Raw genomic sequence first — 12,119 nt, 5'->3', positions numbered from 1 at the left:
AACAAACAGAAATTTATTCTTTCACTGTTTAGGAGGCTAGAAGTCTGAATTCAGGGTGCCAGCTCCAGGGAAAGACTTCCTCTCTCTGTCAGCTCTGGGGGAAGGTCCTTGTCATCAATCTGCCCCTGGTCTAGAAGCTTCTCAGTACAGGGACCATGGGTCCAAAGGATGCGCTCCACTCTGGCTCTTCTTTTTTGATAGTAATGAAGTCCTTTTCAATCCTTTGATCCCTTCTAAGATAAAAGGTGTGACTCAAGCAAGAATGGTGCATCCCACCCTAATCTTCATTAACATAACCTAATCATGCCTCATTAACACAACGGACAACTCACTCACAAATGGAACCATAACCACAGGCATAGAGGCTAGGATTTACAACACATCACAAAAGGGAAGATAATTATATCAGATCACAAAATGGAGGACAACCACACAATACTGGGAATCATGGCCTAGCCAAGTTGACATGAATTTTTGGTGACAAAATTCAATCCATCATACCTCCTAAACTATGAGAAACAAATTTCTGTTTTTTAAAGTTACCCACTCTGGTATTTCTGTTACATCAGCACAATGAAACTAAGACACTAAGCCAAGCCTCTTTTATCCTCTGCTTGTGAAGATTTCTTTTTAAAATTTAACCGTGGAGTCTCATACTTATCCTTGCTAAAGTTTATCTTGTTGAATTAAGTTTATTGCTTCAGAGTGTCAAAATATTTTAGAATCCTCATCTTGTTACCAATGGACTTGGTTGATGTTTGTCATTTTGCATTAAGCCCTCCTCTTCCTCCTTTGCTGCCTACATCTTTACATGGGCTGTTTGATTATCTATTGCCACAAAACAAATCATCTCACTACAGTAGCTTGAAACAGTAAATATCATTTGTTTGCTATAATGTAACCTGTGGCCGTGTGAGAACAGTTGGCCTTTGCTCCACGTGGCATCAGCTGAGGTGGCTTGAAGGACGGCAGGGGCTGGCACAATGAGGCCCCTCTAGCACAGGCTCATTAAGTGTCAGCTCTGAGGCTCTCATGATCTTGCTGTATTTTTCTTGGGCCCACCCCCCGCCCCAAACTCTTATTGAACACCATGTTTCCCAGGACTTGCCATTCTCCACCATACCCATGTCTCTGGCAGGCTCTTCCTTCCTTGTCCTTGACTAACTCCTATGGATTCTTGAAGACTCGGGCAAGGTGACACCTCTACCTAGAAGTCTTCTTTGACACCGCCTACATGCACACATCTCCATCTGCACTAAGTGCCTCTCCACTGGACTCCCACAGTGTGCTGGGTTTTCCTATTTCAAGGCACTAACCCACCGTAGGAGCCCCTGGGTGGTATAAATGACTAATGCGTTCAGCTGTTAACCAAAAGGTTGAAGGTTTGAGTCCACCCAGAGGTGCCTTGGAAACAAGGCCTAGAGATTTGCTTCCAAAAAATCAGCCATTGACAACCCTGTGGAACACTTTCTACTCTGACACACATGAGGTCACCATGAGTTGGAATCAACTCAATGGCAACTGTATATATATATTTTTTTATCCTACTGTAATGGATTGTACTTTTTATTTGCTCATCTCTCCCACTAGACTCTTAGCTCTTCGATGGAAGGAACTCTTATACTTTTGTATTTCTAGTGCTTTTCTTAGTGTGTGACATATAGGAGACCCTCATCTGTTGAATCCATGAATGCTGTGATGATAAAACAGATTTTGTAAGTAAAATGAACCTAACAACATACAAGACTAGCAACAGGACCTGGCCCCTGTAAGGCGCCTCAGTGGGTCAGGTTCTCTGGGCCCAGGATTAAATGATTTCAAATATACAGAGCACCTAGAGCAGTGCTTTGCACCTAGTAAGCACTATGAAAGTGTTTGCTGCTATTATTATTATTATCATTCTTATTGTTACCTCTGCAGCTTGCAAAGGTAGAGCTGTCCTTGCCAAAGGTTCTTTTTCCTCTCTCACAAGGGCTTCTCCTTGAATGGGACTGTGAATGATCTTAGCACCCCCCCCTCCCCCCACCCTGCCCATGCCTTTCCTTCTCCTTGGGCTCTGGGAGTTCCTTCGGGTTAGAATTCCCTGAAGAGGAATGGTCTGGAAGAAGTATGATCAAGCCTAACAGAGTCTGGGTGTGTCTCTCTCTTGGCAAAGGCTTAGTCCCTGCTGCAGCCCCAATAGTGCATCTCCTACCCACTTCCATTGTGGCAGGTGAATACAGGTATTGGCACCTTTTTTTTTTTAGGTGTTTCTGGGCTTCTCCAAGGCCTGGCAGAGTTAAGGACAATTCAGTGCCGGGCTACTCTGGTATCTTGCTACCTGGGATCAGCGTCTGCTCTCACCTTTGCCCTTTGACCCAGGGGTTGTTTGGGGGGAGTTTGGAGAGGAAGCAAGCCTGCTGGAATCTGCACCTTAATTCAGAGGACGTGCCCAGGTTCAAGTTCCCTCAGGTCTCACTCTTGCCTTGCCTTTCTCATGTGGCCTGGAGCTGAAAAGTCCCAAACATTTCCTCATTAAGTCCCTGCCCCACTCTACCTGGAATTTGGGAGAATTGGAACATGGCTGTTTTAGCCTGAATTGTGATTAATATTTGGTGAAGGGAAAAATGAGGGTTCTGGGCCAATCCTGAAAAAACATTTGGGGTGGGGTGTGGGTGGCAAGGAGAAAAGGGGAATGTCCAAGATTGTCCTGAAAGAATGAGGTAGGGCAGGGTCCTGGGTAACAGGCTTAGTGCAATGGGGAAACTGAGAAAGGTTAATGGGGAAATACCCTGGGACACAAGGGCTGGAAAGTGAGACAAGCGGAAAGGGCAGATGCGGGGCCCACGAAGAACCACAGCTGTGGGCCAAGTTAGGTTAGGCAGGAATCCTGGGGAGGACCCTGGAGTTTGAGGGAAGGTCTGAAGCAAAGAGTGGAATTCAGGGTTCTCACTTAACAGTCCTCTCCACAGTTATAGCTCACTGCCTTAGGCAGACCTTTCCTGATCATGGACTGCCCGTAGTCCTCTCCACAGTTATAGCTCACTGCCTTAGGCAGACCTTTCCTGATCATGGACTGCCCGTAGTCCTCTCCACAGTTATAGCTCACTTCCTTAGGCAGACCTTTCCTGATCATGGACTGCCCGTAGTCCTCTCCACAGTTATAGCTCACTTCCTTAGGCAGACCTTTCCTGATCATGGACTGCCCGTAGTCCTCTCCACAGTTATAGCTCACTTCCTTAGGGAGACCTTTCCTGATCATGGACTGCCCGTAGTCCTCTCCACAGTTATAGCTCACTTCCTTAGGCAGACCTTTCCTGATCATGGACTGCCCGTAGTCCTCTCCACAGTTATAGCTCACTGCCTTAGGGAGACCTTTCCTGATCATGGACTGCCCGTAGTGCTTCTGTGGACAGTGATATCATAACTGTCATTCCACTCTGGAGTCAGGGTCTGTGGGGTTCAGATACCAAGTTTTCACTTACCAGTTCTATGACCTTGTCCAGGTATTAAGCTCTTTTTACCTAAATTTCCTCAATCTGTATAATGTGGCTAAAAACAATACCTCCTTGTTATGACTGAATTGTGTCCACCCAAAATGTGTGTCAACTTTTTTTTTTTGTGATCCGATGTGATTTTCTTATGTGTTGTAAAATTCTACCTCTATGATGTTAATGAGACAGGATTAGAGACAGTTTAGTTAATGAGGCAGGATGCAATCTAATGGATTAGGTTGTGTCTTGAGTTAATCTCTTTTGAGATATAAAAGAGAGAAGAGAGCAGAGAGACAACGGGACCTTACACCACCAAGAAAGTAGTGTGAGGAGCAGAGCGCATCCTTTGACCTAGGGTCCCTGTGCTGCAAAGCTCCTAGGCCAGGGGAATATTGATGACAAAGACCTTCCCCCAGAGCTGACAGAGAGAGAAACCTTCCCCGGGAGCTGGGGCCCTGATTTCAGACTTCTGGTCTCCTAAACTGTGAGCGAATAAACTTCTATTTGTTAAAGGCATCCACTTGTGATATTTCTGTTAAAGCAGCACTAGATAACTGAGACACTCCTCATAGGGTCGTAAAGATAAAAGTAAACACATATGTCTAAAGTGCTTGGAGTCCTTGGGTGCTGCAAATGGTTACTGCGCTCGGCTGCTAACCAAAAGGTTGGAGGTCCCAGTACACACAGAGGTGCGTAGGAAGAAAGGCCTGTTATCTACTTCCAAAAATTCAGCCATCGAAAACCCTATGGAGCATAGTTTTACTTTGAAACACGTGTGGTTGCCACAAGTCGGAATCGACTCAAGGGCAACTGGTGGGATGTGAAGTGCTTGGCACAGAACCATGTTAAGGGTGATCATGAGGTTGATGACTGTTTACTGTCCTCTCTACTAGACTGTGAGGTCTGTGAGTGTCAGGACTGTTAGTCTCATTCATGACTGTATCCCCAGAACCTAGCACAGTGACTGGCACCATGTAGGGGACAAGCGAATATTTGTTGAATGAATGTAGAAGCGGCTATGGTGGGCTTGGATTAGGGATCCTATGGGGGTTATATTTCACTGTGTGGACCTTCTGAACATTTTTTTCTAGGAGACACCAAGTTAAAAATGACATTAAGGTTATTCCTAAATGGAATGACTATGGATGATCATTTTTCTTTGCTTCTATTTAAATGTAATTTCCACGTTTTTTTCTACATCGAAGCAAGGGTTACTGTTCTAATGGTTAAAAAAAAAAAAGAATATGCTATTACAAACACAACATTATGTGTTGTCTGCAAAGGAGGAGCTGTCACTGGGGGATAAGGATGGTAGGTAATGTAGGGAATAGCTTGGGCTTCTGCGTTCTTTCCCACCAGCCTTCTCAGCCCTCTAAGGCTCCTTGGAGATCTCATGGGCTGGTTCTTGCCAAAGGAATTCTCAAAGTACAAAGTCATGGGGATGATGTTCCTACTTGCCTTTATCTTAAAACAGATCTGATAGGAGCACGTTTGAGTTCTAACAGGGTCTCCATGTCTTCAGAGGGGAAAGAAAGTCCTCAAGCCTGAATCTTGCGGTGCAAGAGATGGTCATGAGTGTGCGGTGAGGGGTGAAACTTCTTCCCCTAGTGTCCACCCTGACAAGCCACATTGTATCAGTAAAATATTTGTCTAGAAGCTTGGGGTCCACCCAGGTTGGGGGCAGTACTAACAGTTGCCCCATGGAATAGGGAGGGAGAAGAACCTGGACTGAAAGCCAAGATGTTCAGGTTCTAGTGCTACTTCTACCACTCCTGACCACAAGATTCTTCCAACTATTAAGCCTCAGCTTTCTTATCTAGAAAAAGGGGATAAGAACATCTTTCCTCCTTAGGTGGAATTTTGAGTATAAAGCAATACCACATGTAACAACGCTTCGGAGGGTATGAAGTGACGGACAGATGCTACTTGCGAATGACAGGAGTGTTGGATTAGAGGAAAACACAGGCTCTGCTTAGTGAGTTGTTTATGTTGTTTCCATTTTCAAATTCGAAAACATTTATTGAGTTTTAACCTTGGGCTAGGAGCTTTCATACATTGTCTGTCCCTAATTTACTCCATGCTTTTTATAGATGAGAGGACTGAGGCTAATGGAATATAGCCTTGTATGACTTGCCCAAGGTCACACAGCTAGGAAGTGGCAGAGCCACAACTTAAACACAGCTCTTCTGCTCTCAGCCCAATTAAGGTGACCAAATCATTCCAGTTTGCCCAGGACATTTCTGGTTTTAGGACTGAAAGTTTTGTGTCCCAGGAAATCCTTTGGTCCCAGGCAAACCAGGATGTTGGTCACCCTAAGTCCAGTGCTCATTCCATAACTCAGCATCATTTGGCTTTGCCAATCATGGTGGGGACTGTAGATCTAGGAGAGCCAGAAACTATTCACCCCAGTTTCTTCCTAAGGAAGAAATGATTAAAGCCTTCCAGCTTTGAGAAGACACTTCCACAGGCAGTTGGGTAGTTCCACAGGCAGTCGGGTAGTTCCCTTCAGATCAATTTCCCTGTTTCTGTGACTTCTATCACTGGGATGGAAAAGGTTGAGCATGTTATAACCTGCTCTTACGTAAATAAGTAGGGAGAAAAGGCAATGCTTCCTTTCTGAATGAGTTCCCCTCCTTGTGTAATCCTAATCCCTTACACGTGTATACAGTTTACGGTTTGCCATGTAGGAGGGCAGGGCAGGAATTACCGTTCATTTCTCCAGCTGAGGAAACTGAGGCACAGAGAGGTTAATTGACTTGTCCAACGTTATACAGCCAACAAGTATCAAAGTTAGACCCAAATCCAAGTCCTCTGAGGTTCTTAACTTAGAGTTCATAGACTCTGGAGGGATTTATAAATAGACATCAGAGGGAAAGTGTGTGTGTACCTTTTTTGGGCAGTGGGTAAATATTTCATCAGTTTCTCAAAGGAACTAACCAGGCATCTGGGACTGTAGTCCCTGTATGTTTAACTTTTTTGTGTTTAAACATTGATTATGCTACAAGAAAAGCGGTAGCAATGGGAAGTTCCTCTGGCACTGAAAAATGTGCTTAATTATTAGTGTTCTTCAAGGTCACTAGGAAAAATGATGAATTTTACATTAATGCAGCTAGCCAAGTTGATATTTTTCTCTCCCTGCTTGATAATTCTTCAATATCTATAAAATGTCAAGTCAACATTTTTTCTTCTGATAAGATATTTTCTTTAACCCTCAATATTGGTACACACAGTGAAAGAAAAAGGCCCATGTAATTCAACTCTTGAACAGCCTGGATTGTCTACCTCCAAGCCCTTCTGGCACCTAAGGAGCACAGAAGAATAGTGCTTCTACAGCATGAATCCAGGCTCCTCCTTACCAGGCTGTTCGTATTGAACTTGGCAAAACCGTATATAGGTGGCTGTAGGGAAACACCAAAGTATTGTGAGTGTGTTTGGAAGGTCTTATTCCCTGGTATTCATTTATTCATTCATTCCTTCACGCACTGAACAAACATTTATGGAGTGTTTACTACGCTAGTTGTTGGAGATAAAATAATGAACCAGAGAGACAAGATCCCTGCCACCATGAAATTTACATCCAAGTAGAGACTTGACTTTAGATTCTCAAACTACAAGGTTGATTTAGCAAAGGAGCCACCTGGCTACTAACTGGAATATACTCTGTTATAAACTGAAGTGTGTCCCCCCTACATATGTGTTGTAAATCTTAATCTCTGTGCCTACGGTTATAATCCCATTTGGGAATAGGTTGTCTTTGTTGTGTTAATGAGGCAGGATTAGTGTTGGGTGTATTTTGAGTCAATCTGAGACATAAAAGAGATTAGACAAGTGAGCAGAGATGCGGGAAGACTGATGTCAAGCCACAAGAAGATCTCCAAGGAACCAGGAAACAAGCTGAAGAGACAAGGACCTTCCCTCAGTGCAGGAAGAGAGAGAAATCCTTCCCCTAGAGCTGACACCCTGAATTCAGACTTCTAGCCTCCTAAACTGTGAGACAATAAATTTCTGTTTGTTAAAGCCACCCACTTTTGGTATTTCTGATATAACAGCTCTGGGTAACTCAGACATTCTCTGATGGAGGAGACACCATCTCAGCCCTCCTAGAGAGAGCTTCAGGCCTGTTGGGAGAGATTTAAGAACATCTCAAACAACCTAAAATGAAAAGGAACAGAGCACAAAATAACTACACAAATGATCAAGGGGGAAATTCAGTGAGGGCAGTGAGTGAGAGAGGGATACCCGGAGGAATTGCATGTTGCTTTAAACTTGAACCCAAAGCTGGAAATCACAGCTGACAGCTGGCTCCTGCTCAGAATTGCATTTTACCCATAACCCAGGGTAAAACTTGGAATGAACATCTTCTAGGAAAAGAAATCTGAGCTAAGCCTCTTTTCCAGTGGACAGAATTTCAAGAGCTAGGATGATACCATGGGAGATTATTCCTGGCTGGGCTTCCTCCAGGAAACAATGCGAGTGCAAGTTGTTGTCCTCATGCCTGACTTGGTCTGATACCGCAAGTATTTCAGATTCGGTCAGCTCTTGCTCTGCCAACCGCTTACTATAGCTATGCAGTTAGCCAACAGCCTCCAGCCCAGCCTCCTATCTCTCCTGGGAGGCCTCTGGAGGTGAAGCCCTCTCCAGGAACTTCCTGTGGGAGCAGCTCTTCCACTGACATGGCTCGTTTTACCAACAAGGGAAAAACCACAGCTGATTTCCACAGAATCAGAGTTTCTCCTGACATGCCTGGGTTTGTTGGTGAGGAAAGACAATCTCAAGCTACACTCTATACCCTCTTCTGCTCTGCTTTTCCTTTGCCTGGAGGGAAGAGGTGCGTATTTCTGTAGAAGGAAGGCTTGAAGTTAGACAAGGTGACAGTCAGGGTCCTGTGAGTGGAAAGCACGTGGATTGAGAGCTCAGAATTTTGAGTTCAGGTCTTAGCTCCACTGCCATCCAGCTGTGTGGCTTTGGGCAGGACACTTCTCCCTGAGCCTCACCTGAAGGCTGGATGAGATTTTTTTTTTTTTTCTAATGCATTAATTTTTTTAGTTGTGCTCTAAGTGAAAGTTTATAAATCAAGTCAGTCTCTCTTATATACCCTTGCTACATACTCCTAGTTGCTCTCCCACTAATGAGACAGCACACTCCTCTCTACCCTGTATTTCTGTGTCCATTCAGCCAGCTCCTGTCCCCCTCTGCCTTCTTACCTCCCCTCCAGACAGGAGCTGCCCACATAGTCTTATGTGTCTACTTGATCCAAGAAGCTCACTCCTCACCAGCACCATTTTCTATCTTATAGTCCGATTCCTGTCTGAAGAGTTGGCTTTGCGAATGGTTCCAGTCTTGGGTTAACAGAAGGTCCGGGGACCACGGCCTCTGGGGCCCTTCTAGTCTCAGACAGACCATTAAGTCTAGTCTTTTTAGAAGAATTTGAGGTCTGCATCCCATTGCTCTCCAGCTCCCTGAAGGGTTCTGTGTTGTGTTCCCTGTCAGGGTAGTCATTGGTTGTAGTGGGGGCAACATCTAGTTCTTCTGGTCTCAGGCTGATGTAGTCTCTGATTTATGCAGCCCTTTCTGTCTCTTGGGCTCATAATCACCTTGTATCTTTGGTGTTCTTCATTCTTCTTTGCTCCAGGTGGGTTGAGACCAATTGATGCATCTTAGATGGCCACTTGCAAGTGTTTAAGACCCCAGACGCCACTCACCAAAGTGGGATGCAAAGTGTTTTCTTAATATATTTTATTATGTCATTTGACCTAGATGTCCCCTGAAACCATTGGTCCGCAACCCCCTGCCCCTGTTACACTGGCCCTCGAAGCATTTGATTTATTCGGGAAACTCCTTTGCTTTCGGTTTAGTCCAGTTGTGCTGATCTCTCCTATATTGTGTTGTCTTTCACTTCACCTAAAATAGTTCTTGTCTACTATCTAATTAGTGAAAACCCCTCTCCCTTCCTCCCTCACTGCCCACTGTGGATGGGTTGCTTTTTCATGTCCAGCACAGTGTAATGGTTTAAAATGGTTTGACATCAGTCTGCCTATGACAATGTCCAGCTCTGCCACTTCCTCCCTGAGTGCTCTTAGGTGAGGTACTTAGCTGTAAGTTTCAGTTTCCTCATCTAAAACAATAGACATCAAAATAATATCTACCTCATAGAGTAGGTGTGAAGATTAAAGGGGTGTTGCACATACGTACTTAATATAGTGCCGGGCCGGTAAATGTGCTCAGTCCTTGTTAGTTATTACTGATATTTTAGCTTTTCCAGTTTATGAGTTTTGAGTTTGTGACCACGAGAAATGCACTATATTGCAATCAAAGGCAGATGAAACATTTGGGCCTATTACCATTCTTCTGGCTCTCCCAGGAGTGAGTTGAGACACAAGGGCTGCAGGAGGGCAGGACCTGGTCTTCTCCCAATGGCTCGTATCTTCCTGGGCTGACTTGAGTGACAAGTTGCCTCCCTAGGGATGCTATTGTGATATGTTTATTTTGGCAGGATGGAGGAAGGAAGAGAGCACGTTTGTATGGAATTTTATAAAAGGATTACATCTGTATCTTCTAGTATTGAGATGTGGGATAATTTTCAAAACAAGGAATTAAGAAATAGCAATCTATGTATGCTCTTTAGAAATATGGAGAAAACAGCAGAAGAGGCAGCTGAAAGTTGAAAGCTGTTGCTGACCAAATGTTGGGGGTAGGAAGGACTTGGGCAACTGACTCCTATTCGACTTTTAAAATTACATATTTGGAAATCTTTTGATTAAAAACAAAAACTTATAAGAGTGTGGAAAATTTTGGAAATGAACAATGGTAATGATAGTATAAATGATGAATGTCACTGAATTATTTATGTAAAAATGTTGAAATGGCAAATATTTTGTTATATTTAATTACATATATATATAATTACTACAATAAAAGAAATACAAACTAAGATTAGAAAGTACAAGTAAATGCAATGCATTGTCCAAGGGGTCATGGTCAGAGGGACATTTACCGTCTAGCTAAGGAAGCCTGGCTTTGGGCTCCTCACTTCCACAGGCCTCCTTCCAGCCCTCCAGAAAGGCCCTAGCAATGTGTTCACATGGTATCTGCTCTTGTAAAACCCACAAAAGGAAGGCATTCTAACCTCTACCGGTTAAGATCTCACACTTCTCGTGTCAGACGACATTAGAGAGTCTACAACATTTGGAGCATTTCTCTAAGGAGCAGTCAACTGGAGGATGCATTTGGATTTTGGTTGAGACCATATAGTTACATGGTTTGTACTCACACCTGTGTGTGGTTAAGATATTACTAGGCATGGTGGTGTAAAAATGACATCTAGAAATAGTCTTTCCACCCACTGTGCCGACTCTTATCACTGGAAATATGTGGGGATTGGAGGAGAAACAAGGTTTGAAATGTATGAAGCCAGAAGCAAATCTGCTGAGAATTCTTCCAGTCACCAGACATGTAAAATTATAAGCCAAATATTTCACTTTTATTAAAATCTAGTCAAAATGGAAAAATGTACTTAATAATGCAATATATTCAATTACCAATGCATCATATAGTTTCTTCTTTTCTGACAGGAACCTCATGAACAGGAATTTTTCAGAATTTCTGTGTGTAGAGCCCAAACCTATAGCATATTATATGCATTCCAGTCATCAGCAACAAAAACCAATTTTGATCAACCATGCCAGAGGAAATCCTCTCGCATGTGGGCCTGGGCTACTATCTGTGAGAGATGAGCTGGTCAGGCTCAAGGCCATGCTGGGAAAACAGCACCCCGGGGAATTGGGGGTGGGGGTGCGGGTCACCTCCAGAGGTGAGAGCAGCTCTTTCTCCTCACCCCAGAAGGAATTGAGGGGCCCATTAACTCCTAACTAAGGTGTCTGGCCCTTTTGCAAGTGCCTGGCACACAACATCATGATAAATAATATTAATTTACTGAATACTTACTATGGATCAGGTGCACTGAGTAACTCAAATCCTCACCATTTATTTTTACCCATTTTACCAGCTTAAGGAGTGTCTTAAGCAACATGTCCAGAGTCTCACAGAGACGTAGTAGAACTAGGGTTTGAATCTAGAGCTAGACTGCGAACCACCACAATCTATTGCTCCACTCAACACATGTTATTTCATTATGCCCACGAAGCTGGACAACAAGGCTTCTGGTCCCTGAGGCTCCATTCTGGGAACCTATGCTGTAAAAAAGGCCCTGATTCTCCTTCTTACTCTTTCTTTTCTGCCAGAGCCCTGCCCACATCTCTGTCTCCCCTGTCTGGCTACGTGACCGCCAGATCTGCTCTACTCTTTGTACCAGCCCTGTGCCCGTAGGGCCAATGGGGTCTCTTGTTGTTGTCCCCATCCCAAAATTGCTTCATTTGGTTAAAATAAATCCTGTTTCTACTGGGAGCTCATGTTGGGAGAGGACACTCTTTATACCCTAACTTTCCAACACCTAGAATCCTGATCCTTTTGGAGAATTCATGGTGTAGAATTTGTATAAAGAAGTAATTTATATAGAGGGCCTTCTGGCTCAAGGGCAAGAATTCCAGACTCTGTTCCTGGCTCTGCTACTGGCTGCTCGTAAGCTTCTTCACTTCCCATTCTCATGTTCCCTCTCTGCATTAGTTGAGAATGAAAGGACCCTCCAGG

This window comes from Loxodonta africana, chromosome 20 (assembly GCF_030014295.1).
Source record: "Loxodonta africana isolate mLoxAfr1 chromosome 20, mLoxAfr1.hap2, whole genome shotgun sequence".
In the NCBI taxonomy this organism is placed as follows: domain Eukaryota; kingdom Metazoa; phylum Chordata; class Mammalia; order Proboscidea; family Elephantidae; genus Loxodonta; species Loxodonta africana.
This window is presented reverse-complemented; position numbering follows the sequence as displayed.